This window comes from Phyllobates terribilis, unplaced genomic scaffold, assembly GCF_046119375.1.
Source record: "Phyllobates terribilis strain yellow unplaced genomic scaffold, ASM4611937v1 Scaffold_1__5_contigs__length_1240528914, whole genome shotgun sequence".
NCBI lineage: Eukaryota > Metazoa > Chordata > Amphibia > Anura > Dendrobatidae > Phyllobates > Phyllobates terribilis.
In genome coordinates this window covers 569698675-569712238 of record NW_027362761.1, presented here as the reverse complement: position 1 = coordinate 569712238, position 13564 = coordinate 569698675, and the positions used below count along the sequence as shown (strand labels likewise).

Sequence of the window (13564 nt, the reverse complement as noted above, 5' to 3'; positions counted from 1 at the left end):
ACTATGTCTACTCTGAAACACGCCAAACTATGTCTCCTCTGAAACGCACCAACATATACCTCTGCGGTTTGAGCTGCATGAATCGCCTGCAGCTTCCTTTATTATGATCATGGGGTCCCTATACAGTTTGCATGCAGTCAACAGCATGCCTTCTATTTAAACAGAATGATGTGCTGCCGACAACAATCATTTTTGAGCCTGAACAAATGATTTAAGCAGCCAAACAACAAGCATTTTGCACATTCATTGCTGATTGCTGGCATTATTCCACAAGACAGTGATTGGTCTTAGAATGCTCATTTCCAATTATTGACCAGAGTAAAGGGATCTTTACACAATATTAGTTGTTTCTATATTGTAAGTATTCAGCGAATATCATTTAGGGAGAGTGTAAACATTTGAGGTCTCCCATACACATCACACAGACACATGATGGATTCCTGATCTTCAGTATGTATATAGCACATGTCAGATGCAGCAGCAGTATTTTATTTATGGGGGACATTATACAACACTACTGAGATATATTAGTCCTTCTTGTATTCTTAGTAACTATAATACAGGGAGAGTTGAATCTTTCAAGTCCTCCATATACTTCATAGAGATGTGAAGGATTCCTACTTTCCTGCATCTATGTAGCGCATGTTCAGAAACAGCAGCAGAATGGAGGACATTATACAGAAGCAATGAGCAGTGTAACTGTGAATCCAGCACTGGTATGTGATAAACACGAGAAAGAAGCAGCATGGAGGACATTATATAGCAATACTGAGCAGTGTAACTGTGAATCCAGTACTGGTGTGAGATAAACACTAGAAAACAGCAGCATAAAGGACATTATACAGCAGTATTGAACAATAAAACTGTGAATCAAGTATTGGTGTGAGGTAAACATTAGAAAGCAGCAGCATGGAGGACATTATATAGCAGTACTGAGCAGTGTAACTGTGAATACAGTACTGGTGTGAGATAAACACTAGAAAACAGCAGCAGCATGGACGACATTATACAGCAGTATTGAACAATAAAACTGTGAATCCAGTATTGGTGTGAGATAAACATTAGAAAGCAGCAGCATGGAGGACATTATACAGCAATACTAAACAGTGTAGCTGTGAATCCATCACTGGTGAGAGCTAAACACTAGAAAGCAGCAGCATGAAGGACATTATACAGCAGTACTAAACAGTGTAGCTGTGAATCCATCACTGGTGAGAGCTAAACACTAGAAAGCAGCAGCATAGAGGACATTAAGGACATTATACAGCAGTAGTGTGCAACATTAGTCATACCTGCGTTTTTAGTAACTAGTGACTATAATTCAGAGAGAGCCTAAACATTCCTGAGCCATAGTCAAAGCATCTCTGCTCCTTAATCGCTCTTCGAAATAACATCACCAGCCTACGGCTCCAGCAGATGAACTGTGTCAAGCTAATAAGAAAGACATATATGACGGACGAAACTAAACTCGATACAAAATATGAAGTTAGTATTAAATATCCCACACTGCAGCTTCTTTCCTGCCACCTCGAGTCTCTATATCATCTTCAATTTTCAAACATTTTGTCTTATAATCGCATGGAGGCTTTGATGGAAGATTTTTCTTATCGTGATTAGCTTTGCAATACATTAAGTAGGTTTATGAATATTAAACTTTCTTCTTTTCATTCACAAGATGCTTAAAACATGAAAGCTCTAAGCACTCACACAGGGGAAGTGTCTGCCACAGAACTCCTCATCTCACAAGACGATAAGAAGGAGTTTTCTGCTCAGCAAAGAATTTACATTTCCACTTCTGGATAAAACTAGGTAAATGTGTTCTAGGTATAGGAGCATCTCAAGTAATAATTATGGTTTTATGCATCAAGGCTGAAATACTATCTTATTTTAAAAAGTTCTGCTTGCTGACAATGAATAGAAACATGCTTCAGCCCATACAGATACTGCAACGTAATAGTGAACTAAGACAATCGTATCTTGAGTATATCGCCTTTCCAGATACTTTTCTACAATGTATCAATGCAGATGTCACAAAGATCAACTATCCCCTTATTTCAGTGCAGATTTTATGCATTACAATTTCTACTCAAATTGGTAAAGAAGTGCTGCATATTGTTTTATTTTTTTTAAGGAATAGTGTGCAATAAATCTAAATATATAAAACAGTCCCATACAATGCCAACTAACATCATATAATAAGATTGCTATTCAATGTTCATAAGTAATTTGAGTCTTCCAGCACAAGTAATGTATACATTAGGAGAATTTCCAGTTTATTAAAGAAGGTTCCAATCTATACCACTGTGGAAACCATACATCCCTATGTACAAGAATATAACTACTATAATACTGCCCCCTATATACAAGAATATAACTACTACTAGATGGTTGCCCGATTCTAACGCATCGGGTATTCTAGAATATGCCCCATGCAGGATGTGACTCCCCCCCCCCCCCCCCCATATAATGCGCCATGCAGGATGTCACATCCCCCGTCCGTTATAATGCCCCATGCTGGATGTGCCATCCCCCCCCCTCCATTATAATACCCCATGCAGGATGTCACATCCCCCCCCATAGTGCCCCATGCAGGATGTGACATCCCCCCCTCCATTATAATACCCCATGCAGGATGTCACATCCCCCCCCATAGTGCCCCATGCAGGATGTCACATCCCCCCTATATAATACCCCATGCAGGATGTCACATCCCCCTTATAGTGCCCCATGGAGGATGTCACATCCCCCTTCCCTTATAATGGCCCCTCCACAATGTCACACTTCCCCCACCCCACCATTTAATGCCCTATGGCCCCATACAATAAAAAAAAAAAAAAAAAAATCCAATACTCACCTCACTTGTCAGCTGCTCCTCTGGACTCGAGCGTAGCCCGCATGTTCCCGCTGTGCGCTGTGACCGGTCAGGAGAGAGCGCGGTGTAAAGACGTCACCGCACCCTCTGACCTGACACGTCACACAGCAGCAGCGGAAGACACAGGAGCTGCTGCGGAGGCACGGGGAGGGGTAAGTATGATGCCGGTGCCGGGGTCCTGAGCGAGTGGGGGGGGGGGGTAAGTATGGCGCCAGGTGCCGGGGTCCTGAGCGAGCGGGAGGAGGGACAGGAGGAGTGGGGAGGAGAGGAGAGGAGGAGAGAGTAGAGGGGGGGAGGAGAGGGGAGGGGCGTCACTTTTACCGTCCGGAGATAAGCGGCCACAGCCGCTGATCTCCCGACATTAGCCGCATGGGGGTCAGCGGCGCCTCCGGTCGGGGGACGTATGCTGCGAGCAGCCGGCTTCATCTCCCGGCTGCATCACCGCTCACCTCCGTGCGGCAGATCAGCCGCTAACGGCCGCCATCTTTTTGTGAAATGCCACGTCGCTGATTGGCCGCGGCCGGACCAATCAGCGACGCGGGATTTCCTGGACAGACAGACAGACAGAAAGACAGACAGACAGACAGACAGACAGACAGACGGGATAAGACAATTATATAGATAGATAATACTGCCCTCTATGAACAAGAATATAACTACTATAATACTGCTCCTATGTACAAGAATATAACTACTATAATACTGACCCTATGAACAAGAATATAACTACTATAATACTGCTCCTATGAACAAGAATATAACTACTATAATACTGCCACTATGTACAAGAATATAACTACTATAATACTGCCCCTATGTACAAGAATATAACTACTATAATACTGCCACTATGTACAAGAATATAACTACTATAATACTGCCCCTATGTACAAGAATATAACTACTATAATACTGCCTCCTATGTACAAGAATATAACTACTATAATACTGCCTCCTATGTACAAGAATATAACTACTATAAATACTGCCCTCTATGTACAAGAATATAACTACTATAATACTGTTCCCTATGTACAAGAATATAACTACTATATATTCTTGTACAAAGGAGCAGTATTATAGTAGTTATATTCTTGTGCATAGGGGCAGTATTATAGTAGTTATATTCTTGTACAAAGGAGCAGTATTAACTACTATAATACTGCCCCTATATACAATAAAATAACTACTATAATACTGCTCCTATGTACAAGAATATAACTACTATAATACTGCTCCTATGTACAAGAATATAACTACTATAATACTGCCCCTATGTACAAGAATATACCTACTATAATACTGCTCCCTATGTACAAGAATATACCTACTATAATACTGCTCCCTATGTACAAGAATATAACTACTATAATACTGCTCCCTATGTACAAGAATATAACTACTATAATACTGCTCCTATGTACAAGAATATAACTACTATAATACTGCTCCTATGTACAAGAATATAACTACTATAATACTGCCCCTATGTACAAGAATATAACTACTATAATACTGCCCCTATGTACAAGAATATAACTACTATAATACTGCCCCTATGTACAAGAATATAACTACTATAATACTGCTCCTATGTGCAAGAATATAACTACAATAATACTGCTCCTATGTACAAGAATATAACTACTATAATACTGCTCCTATGTACAAGAATATAACTACTATAATACTGCCCCGATGTACAAGAATATAACTACTATAATACTGCCACTATGTACAAGAATATAACTACTATAATACTGCCCCTATATACAATAAAATAACTACTATAATACTGCTATGTACAAGAATATAACTACTATAATACTGCTCCTATATACAACAATATAACTGCCTTATCACTGGCTTCTAATACAATAATTATTCCTTTTTTTCACTTTTTTTCTATAGGGAATTGTTCTTTTTCTTGTACCTGGGAACCCACTATGTACCTAGATCTATTTAGAGAATGTCATGGCAATAACCTTCAAATCCGATATAATATATTTTCATCTCTCAATGTGCAATTTTTCTGTCTGTAACATTTCATGTAAAATAACAGTAAAGTGTCACATGAGATCACGCTGGTGCTCCGTCACTGCAATTCTAGGGAATAGATGACCCCTTAATGACTCAACTATCGGGCACAATAAGACAAGTGACATTTACAGAACCTGGAAATCTTAAGAGTAATGATTACCAAGACACCCTGAGAGTGACTGCCTGTGACAGGGTTCTGGGGATTATGATGCTTTACTATGATGAGAACCTGGTGTTTACCCTGCAGGCAATCAGCATATATACAGGGATACTCATTTACAGTGGAAACGATACAATGACTGCTGGACCATAAGAGAATATAGAAATAGCTTCGAACAGCCAATGTGTCACGGGTGTGTCAGATGTGACAGACAGTCGCCCTGTAGTTGGTTGCAGAAGATCTCTTCGTTTGGCATTAGACACCTTCTTAGATCGGTCTCACTCTAGGACCCAGCGGACACCTCCCTCTTGCTAATTGACACCCATGCCTGGGTGTTTAAATACATTCTGTTTGCTACAGGGAGGTGCCGTTGATATTCACATGTTCCCTTGTGAATGCTTGGAGCTATTGCAGTCTGCTTACTTCCTCTCAGGTACTAGGAGGACATGTGGTGAAATCTCTATGAAGTCGGCTCAAGCTAAGTTACTTTCCCCATGTCTGTCTCCCTTGTTGTCTTTAGCTGTTAGTGGGGACTGACTAGTGCTCACCCCCATGCCTATACAGGGCCAAGCTCTAGGGAAATGCAGGGTTTAGGTTCCTGTGTGGCGATTAATGAGGAACCAATATAGGGACGTTAAGGGAGACAGGGTGATATCAGACCAGCCTAGGAGGTCTCCACTCTCCCTCTCCCTAGTGTCTGGGCTCCCTTCCCCTCTTCCCTTCGTGTTGCACTTAGTCTTTCCTACACCTTGCACAATGATGTCACTGTATGTGATGACATCATACCTTACCTGGGTTATAAGACAAATCAGTCTATAATAAAGGTGTATGAGTGGTATCATCAAGACATCAAGCCCTGGGAACATGTGGAGCTAAAATCTACACAGCTATGCCAACAAAACTGCAGTCATGCGTTATAGGTCTCCCCCTCCCACAGTCATTTACTCACTCTGCTTAGGGCTCTGGGGGAGTTTTGACTGTTGAATATGGTTTGGGACACTTATAGCACACCCGTTCCCCACACTAACCCATCCTATTAGGAATTACACCTTCGCAGGTACCTATAGCTACATCACTGGTGCTCTACACAAAAAAAAAAAATTAACATTATATATATATATATATATATATATATATATATATATATATATATATATATTTGTAAGGTAGCTGCAGAACACATAGTGGATGGGAGATATGTATCACAGAGGTGGATGTCCTCGGTTATATAAACCTGGAGTAATGCTCTAGTACACAAAGTACTAAAAGGGGTTAATCGGCCATGACAGGGCCGGGTTTATTGCGAGCAGCTGTAGTTACCATATCTCCACCCCTGGGTGTGGTTGACATTACAAATAATTGGGACCTGTTTGTCTCACAGCTTTCTGTGTGTGGAGGTGTGCAGATCTCCTGGATTGTGTGCCTTTGCTAAAGGACTAAGAAGCTGGACTTAGTAGGTTTGGATTTCTTTTTCCCTTAATAATAAGGAAAAAAACTTCATTTCGTGGTTACTTGTGTTATCTTTGTCTAATATTTAAATTTGTTTTGTAATATGAAACATTTAAGTGTAACAAACATGCAAAACAATCAGAAATCAGGAAGGGGGCAAACAGTTTTTCACACCACTGTATGTATATATATATATATATATATATATATATATATATATATATATATATATATATATATATATATATATATATAATTTGTAACATTTTTTTACTCTACAAGTACACAGATATATAAAAAGTGAGGGTTTCTGGGATATGAAAGCACTTTGGGTAATGCACCCAGAGACAGACGTCTGCCTTACGAGTCACCGCAGCCTTGGTGTAATCCACAGGAAAGACCCATTTAGAAGTAAACTGATTATAAAAAAAAACAAACACTGGAAGCCAGATGGAATAATTATCTATATTTCCCTGGCTATGGCCACATGCTGACTAATGAGGGTCTGGAGGTCAGCATCTTTAGTGAGTGAATAGGCATGGATAATTGCACCATTAATACTGCATACAGTGAATATGAGGCCCTTAGAAATTAAGAATAAAGGGGACCTGTCACTTACCATAAATGTGCATTTTTTTACTTGGTGTAAACGCCGCTGTTCTCCTGAATCCGGCATGGTTTTTCTTTTCTTTCTGCACCTCTCTGTTCCTGAGATACGGCCATCTCTTCACTGTATATAAATCTGGTCTTGTTAGCCAAGTGGGCGTGCTCTTCAAGGAGACACCCCCAGAATAGAGTAGATGACCACACCCGCATCGTTAAAAAAAAAAAAAAAAAAAAGACTACATTTATATAGATTTAAAGAGTCCATATCTCTGAATAAAAGTAAAGTAAAGTAACAGCACATTCAGGAGTACAGAGTCAATGACAAATTTATGGCAAGCGACAGGTCCTCTTTAAGTAGCATGTGTGGTTCAAGTAACTGTAGAACCACAAGTTCCAGCATGGTCTGCTGTTTGGACTAATAACCCCCGAAACTGGAGCCTTTAGGATATCCTGAATCCAAGTGTTTTTGAGGCCCCTGCATGTCAGGCTCATTGCAATAGCTAAGCCAGTCCCATTCTCCATCACAGCTAATGCATAGAGAGAAGGGGGCTGGCTGAGCTATTAAAGGGAATTTGTCACCAGGTTTTCACTACCTCATTTGAGAGCAGCATAGTATAGGACAAGAAACGCTGATTCCAACGATGTATCACTTAGTTTACTGGGTGCAGAAGTTGTGACACAATAAGAGTTTTTAGATGTAGCATGAAACAGTGTTGAGAAAGCTAACTCCGCCCACACTAGGCTCTTTCTGTACATTGTCTATTGACAGTGAGCTGCCAATCAGAGGAGGGGGAGTGGTCAGACCAGGACTCACCTGCACTGTGGTCCAGGCAGTGATAATCTCCTCGTGATAAAACATTCATTGTATGGAAACAACAGCACACAGCCTAATAAGTGATATATCGCTGAAATCTGTGTCTCCTCCCCTACATCATGCCGTCCTCAGATTACATAACAAAAAACTGCTGACAGATTCCCTTTAAAATTAGTGAGTCAGCTAGCCCCATTACTTGCCAGCTCTCAGAGTAACAAGAGGGTCACAAAACCTGGGACATCTGGACACATTGAAGAAAGTAAATATATTAGAAAGTGCCATTATATAAGATTTCAAACATAATGCAACATATTTATGTTCTGCTGGACAATCCCTCCAGCTCTGACTGTTAGGACAGCAGGGGATTTGGCGCTCTGTATCAGAAAAACTTAGCTTCAATCCCTTTATGAATACATTATTAAATTACACAGCACAGAATAATGGACTGAGTTACAGCAACTATAACAGTGCCAATGGTAGCTCTGCTTGTCAGGGGGCTTTCTGCCAGCGCTGTTTATGGATGGCACTGTGCCATAGTATTGGTAAGAAGGGGCCCTGCGCTGACACTGGTGATGAAGAACCTGTAGCTGCCATCATGGGAATGTAACCTGCACTTGTCAGCCGGGCTCCCAAAGGAAGAAACATTTCCATGGCGCATAACATGTGTGCCTAAAAGTAATTCTTGATCCAAGTCCTGAAACAGCGGATACAGGAAGTGAGGGCGCGTCTTTGGTTCTCTACAGAAAGCAGGGGTCCACCTTTGGCCCTCTACAGGAAGCGGAAGCCCACCTTTGGCCCTCTACAGGAAGTGAGGGCGCGCCTCTGTCCCTCTACAGGAAGTAAGGGCGCGCCTCTGTCCCTCTACAGGAAGTGAGGGCGCGCCTCTGTCCCTCTATAGGAAGTGAGAGTGCGCCTCTGTCCCTTTACAGGAAGTGAGGGCGCGCCTTTGTCTCTCTACAGGAAGTGAGGGTGCGCCTTTGTTCCTCTACAGGAAGTGAGGGCGCGCCTATGTCCCTCTACAGGAAGTTAGGGCGCTCCTCTGTCCCTCTCTATAGGAAGTGAGAGTGCGCCTCTGTCCCTCTATAGGAAGTGAGGGCGTGCCTCTGTCCCTCTACAGGAAGTGAGGGTGCGCCTTTGTCTCTACAGGAAGTGAGGGTGCGCCTTTGTCCCTCTAGAGGAAGTGAGGGAGCGCCTTTGTCTCTCTACAGGAAGTGAGGGTGTGCCTTTGTCCCTCTACAGGAAGTGAGGGTGCGCCTTTGTCCCTCTACAGGAAGTGAGGGTGCGCCTTTGTCCCTCTACAGGAAGTGAGGGTGCGCCTTTGTCCCTCTAGAGGAAGTGAGGGTGCGCCTTTGTCCCACTACAGGAAGTGAGGGCACGCCTCTGTCCCACTACAGGAAGTGAGGGCATGCCTCTGTCCCACTACAGGAAGTGAGGGTGCGCCTTCATTCCTCTACAGGAAGTGAGGGCGTGTCTTTGTCCCTATACAGGAAGTGAGGGCATGCCTTTGTCCCTCTACAGTAAGTGGAGGTGGGTCTTTGTCTTTCTGCCCCCACGCTTGACTGTCAAACTCCATACAGGTATTTCAGAGATATAAGCATCTAGTTAATGGGAAGAAGAAATGAAAGAGTGGCAGGAGTGTGATGTATGATGTGAAGTGAAGAACTGGAAGTTCCCGCATCTATAGTGCTGGCAGAATGCTGATTAAATGAAATCATCTACTTAAAAAGAGTAAATGGCAAGTTACAGAGCATGAGAGTCAGGACAGTTCCTGGACATATTAGACTGGTGTGTGTACTTAAATCAGTTTTACTTTGTTGTGTACGATGATGGAAGTAAAACCATGCTTTTCTCCATGTTTGTGGCCGGGCCCTGTAGTTGTACTCCTATTAATGGTCCCCTACTCCCTTACTTAAATATCAAATGTATTATAGCCAAACAGGGAGGATCAGACGCTTTGTCTTCAGTTACTATGGATACACATCGATCAGCTTAGCAGCTGTGGACACAAAATAGTATAAACTTTTAGAGAGGCTAATTTACAACGTTACTTCTTGTTTTCATTGTAGATGCACTGAAGCAACAAAAATAGAGTCCGAGAATCGGAAAACTGCCTATAAATTATTAATAAAAGTCAATAGATAGCAAAAAATAATAATAATTTCAAGTTCATTGGCAACACTGACAGATTCATGGTTGACAATGGCAGCACATTTTCCAGGACTGTCCTGAATTTTCAGAAACAAGCCCAGCAAATTTGAGCATGTCCCTGTCTGAGAAGGCATGGGCTTATGTAAACCCCACCCAAAAGGCAGTGTCCTCATCCAATTATGGCCAATCAGGGTGGTGGGACCTAAACACCCCTATTTTGCCAAACGAGTCAAACGCTCCTTGTTTCTTTTTGGCTCTCAGGTCTGGCTCATAAATGGGCACCAAGCAGGAAAACACTAATGAATATACGATCAGTGTGTCAGTCCTTAAAGGGAATCTTTCAGTAGGATGAAGCCTTCTCAGCCGTCTATATGGGCACGCAAGTCATAGAAACATAAATAACATGATACCTTGATATCTGTGATCTGATGTGTTATTCCAGAGAAATCCACATTTTTCTTATATGTAAATGAGCTGTTAAGATCTATGGGCTGGACATAGATCTCCCCGAGAATCCGCCTCCAGAGATTATTATAAATGAAAGGGGGAGTTACCAGTGTGAGACATGTAATGACTGACAGTCTGCTCTCCTGATCTACATGTCTCACACTGGGAACGCCCCTTACATTTAAAATAAATCTTCTACTTATACATCAGGGGAATAATCTTTAATTTTTGTGCTCTCCTATACAGAGGGCCACCCCAAAAGAAAGATGGACTCCATCTAGACTGTGGCCACGAGCGTATTCTTAGCAGTGCTCAGCTTGGTGTATAATATGCTCCATATTTAATCTCTTTCTTCTTCCCTATGAAATCAATGTAGCAAAACTGGTGGAATTCTGTGGGAGTCTTTAGTATATTGGATGGTGACTATGGTTCTGCAGGAAGCCCCACTCCATCGTTGTGGGCCACAAATACTAATACACATTGGGGCAGGGGCCACACGGCAACACGTCAGACGACAGCAATTCTCTAACAAGTTGCACGATCAGAAACACTTGTGAGACTTGCTGCTATTTCAGTGCTGCGATTTTGCTGTAAGGCTAGAGGAGGACATTGGGATCATGGTGCTGCACGGCGGCACCGACCTACCACAAATGAGAAACACAGTCGCACATTTCCAAATGTCTTGAATTTTCTGGTGCCGGTTGCAAATCGCACCTGAATCTCTTGCCATAGACTAGAATGTAAATCACAAGCGTCTTGCATGTGACTTGGTCATTTTTTTGAAAGGCAAAATTGCAGCTATAAATTTGAGCAGCACTGTGGCTCAGTGGTTAGCACTGTAGACTTGCAAGGTGACTCGGTGGTTATCACTGTAGACTTGCACGGTGGATTAGTGGTTAGCACTGAAGAATTGAATGGTGACTCAGTGGTTAGCACCGTAGACTTGCACAGTGGCTCAGTGGTTAACACTGTAGACTTGCACAGTGGCTCAGTGGTTAACACTGTAGACTTGCACGGTGACGCAGTGGTTAGCACTGTTGCTTTGCAGCGCTGGAGTCCTGGGTTCAAATCCCACTAAGGACAACATCGGCAAGGAGTTTGCATGTTCTCCCCGTGTTTGTGTGGGTTTCCTCCGGGTTCTCCGGTTTCCTCCCACACTCCAAAGACATACTGATAGGGAATGTAGATTGTGAGCCCCGATGGGGACAGTGATGATCATGTCTGTAAAGCGCTATGGAATATGATGGCGCGATATAAGCAACGAATAATAAATAAATACAATTTGTGATGCCACAAGTTGCAAAAAAATTTGCACAATTGTTTTTGCTTATGTGACTAGTCTGAGAATTGCTGTTGCTCAGACAAGTCGGTGACACATGCCAAAAATGGGAGAGCGAGTTGCGTACGGCTTGGAATCAGTAACAAAAAGTCCAGCATTTTTGGAAACATTTGTGTCTGTCTCAGTCACAATACGACACCATAAGATGTAGTATAACAATGCGGCATCATGACCTCAGTCACCACGCAGCCTAAGACTAGGACCACACATGATGTGCGACACCGAGATCTCGGAGTCACATCGCAACGCAGAGTCGCGTATGTTTCCAAATGTGGTCACAATTCGCACACAACCTTAAGCTTCAATGGAAGTCGCATGTGCTGCAACTTATCTGCGATTTGACCATTTTGTTGCTGCAAATTCTTAGCTGGAAAATATTCCTGCAGCAGCAAATCGCTGACAAGTTGCACAGATGTTTTTGGACTTGTCTGAGAACTGCTGTCTCGCTCCACCGTACAGCGGCGACCGGAAAGCCACGGCCCTTACTGAAAAGTCTCCTCGCAGATTTCAGGACCGGCCGCTTATGGACAGATCTTTTCTTTTTTTCTTAACTGTGAAATATAAACCTAAAAAAAAAAAGTCTCAGAAATGTCTCAAAGTAGCGACACCTCTCCAGACATAAAAGTCTGAACATGTGTCGTCACGCGGATGCAGCTTTGATACATATGAAGCAAAAAAATAGCAACATTTCCCACCACTGAGACTTATTCTCAGACGCGGACCGAACCCATAAATCAGAACCGCTAGTTATATTACAGACATTTATCATAAACCTCGAGACATTAAAAAAAATGTTCTTCATGACAGTCAAATCTTACCAAGACGACAAAATAAATAAATCTGCCCCAAAGTGGCCATGAAAAATCCTGCCAATTCCAGAACAATATGCAGATGTAGCAGAGCCGAAGAGGTCATTAAACTCTCCTATGCGAGGAAGAGTTGGCAAACTCAGCTCTGCTACACCTGTACAGCAGAGGTGACACAGCCACCATGCAGACAGCAGCCATACAGACAATGCACAGAATCATAAGTTGTAAAGTGCTGCAAGTTTAAGGCCTGATCTAACCCCAGCCCCACAGCGAGCAGCCCCAGGCGCCCTCCAGCACTATGCCTCTGCTGTGCAGAGCCCTGGCAGTGATACAAAGTATTCTGAAGATGATAGAATGTAAATAAAGCTCTACCTCCGCCCTGGATGAGCTGCTGGGATCCGGCAGCTGTCAGCTCATTGCACTGCTGCCTCCATCTCTTCTTGTGCAGTCAGTGAGGGGGAAGCAGAGGCTGCAGAGCAGGAATCAGGTGCACAGCCTGCAGGGATCGCTGGGCACACACCAGATCACTGGGATCCACTCTCCCCAGATACAGCTCCCTCCTGATCTCAGCCCAGTGACACACTGCTGCCTGCCTGCAGCTCCCGGCTCTGCTGGGTCCTACACTCCACCCCACAGTGATTGCTGCTGCTGCTGCTGAATCATACAGACCCCCCAGCAGCATCTGCAGCACTAACAGGATGGGGGATGATCGTCAGACTATGGCTTAGTTACTGCAGTCATTCTCTACCTCAACAAATGTAGCAGATGTAGGTTTGTCAGGTGGAGCAGATTTGGGTTTCTCAGGAGTAGAAGAATTGGGTTTGTCAGGAGTAGCAGATGTGGGTTTGTCAGGTGTTAGATGTATGATTGTCAGGTGGAG

At 43.0% G+C, this 13564-nt stretch overlaps 1 protein-coding gene across 3 annotated transcripts in view; it reads right to left on the bottom strand.

Moving 5' to 3' along the window:
- Window positions 1-13356, bottom strand: part of RAB27B (RAB27B, member RAS oncogene family) — a 265799-nt gene extending 252443 nt beyond the window's left edge. For all 3 annotated transcript variants that reach the window (XM_073681086.1, XM_073681068.1, XM_073681100.1), the window contains exon 1: window positions 13057-13356. The gene's annotated coding sequence lies outside the window, so the exon portion shown is untranslated. The remainder of the gene's footprint in view (window positions 1-13056) is intronic.
- Window positions 13357-13564: the final 208 nt, after the last annotated feature.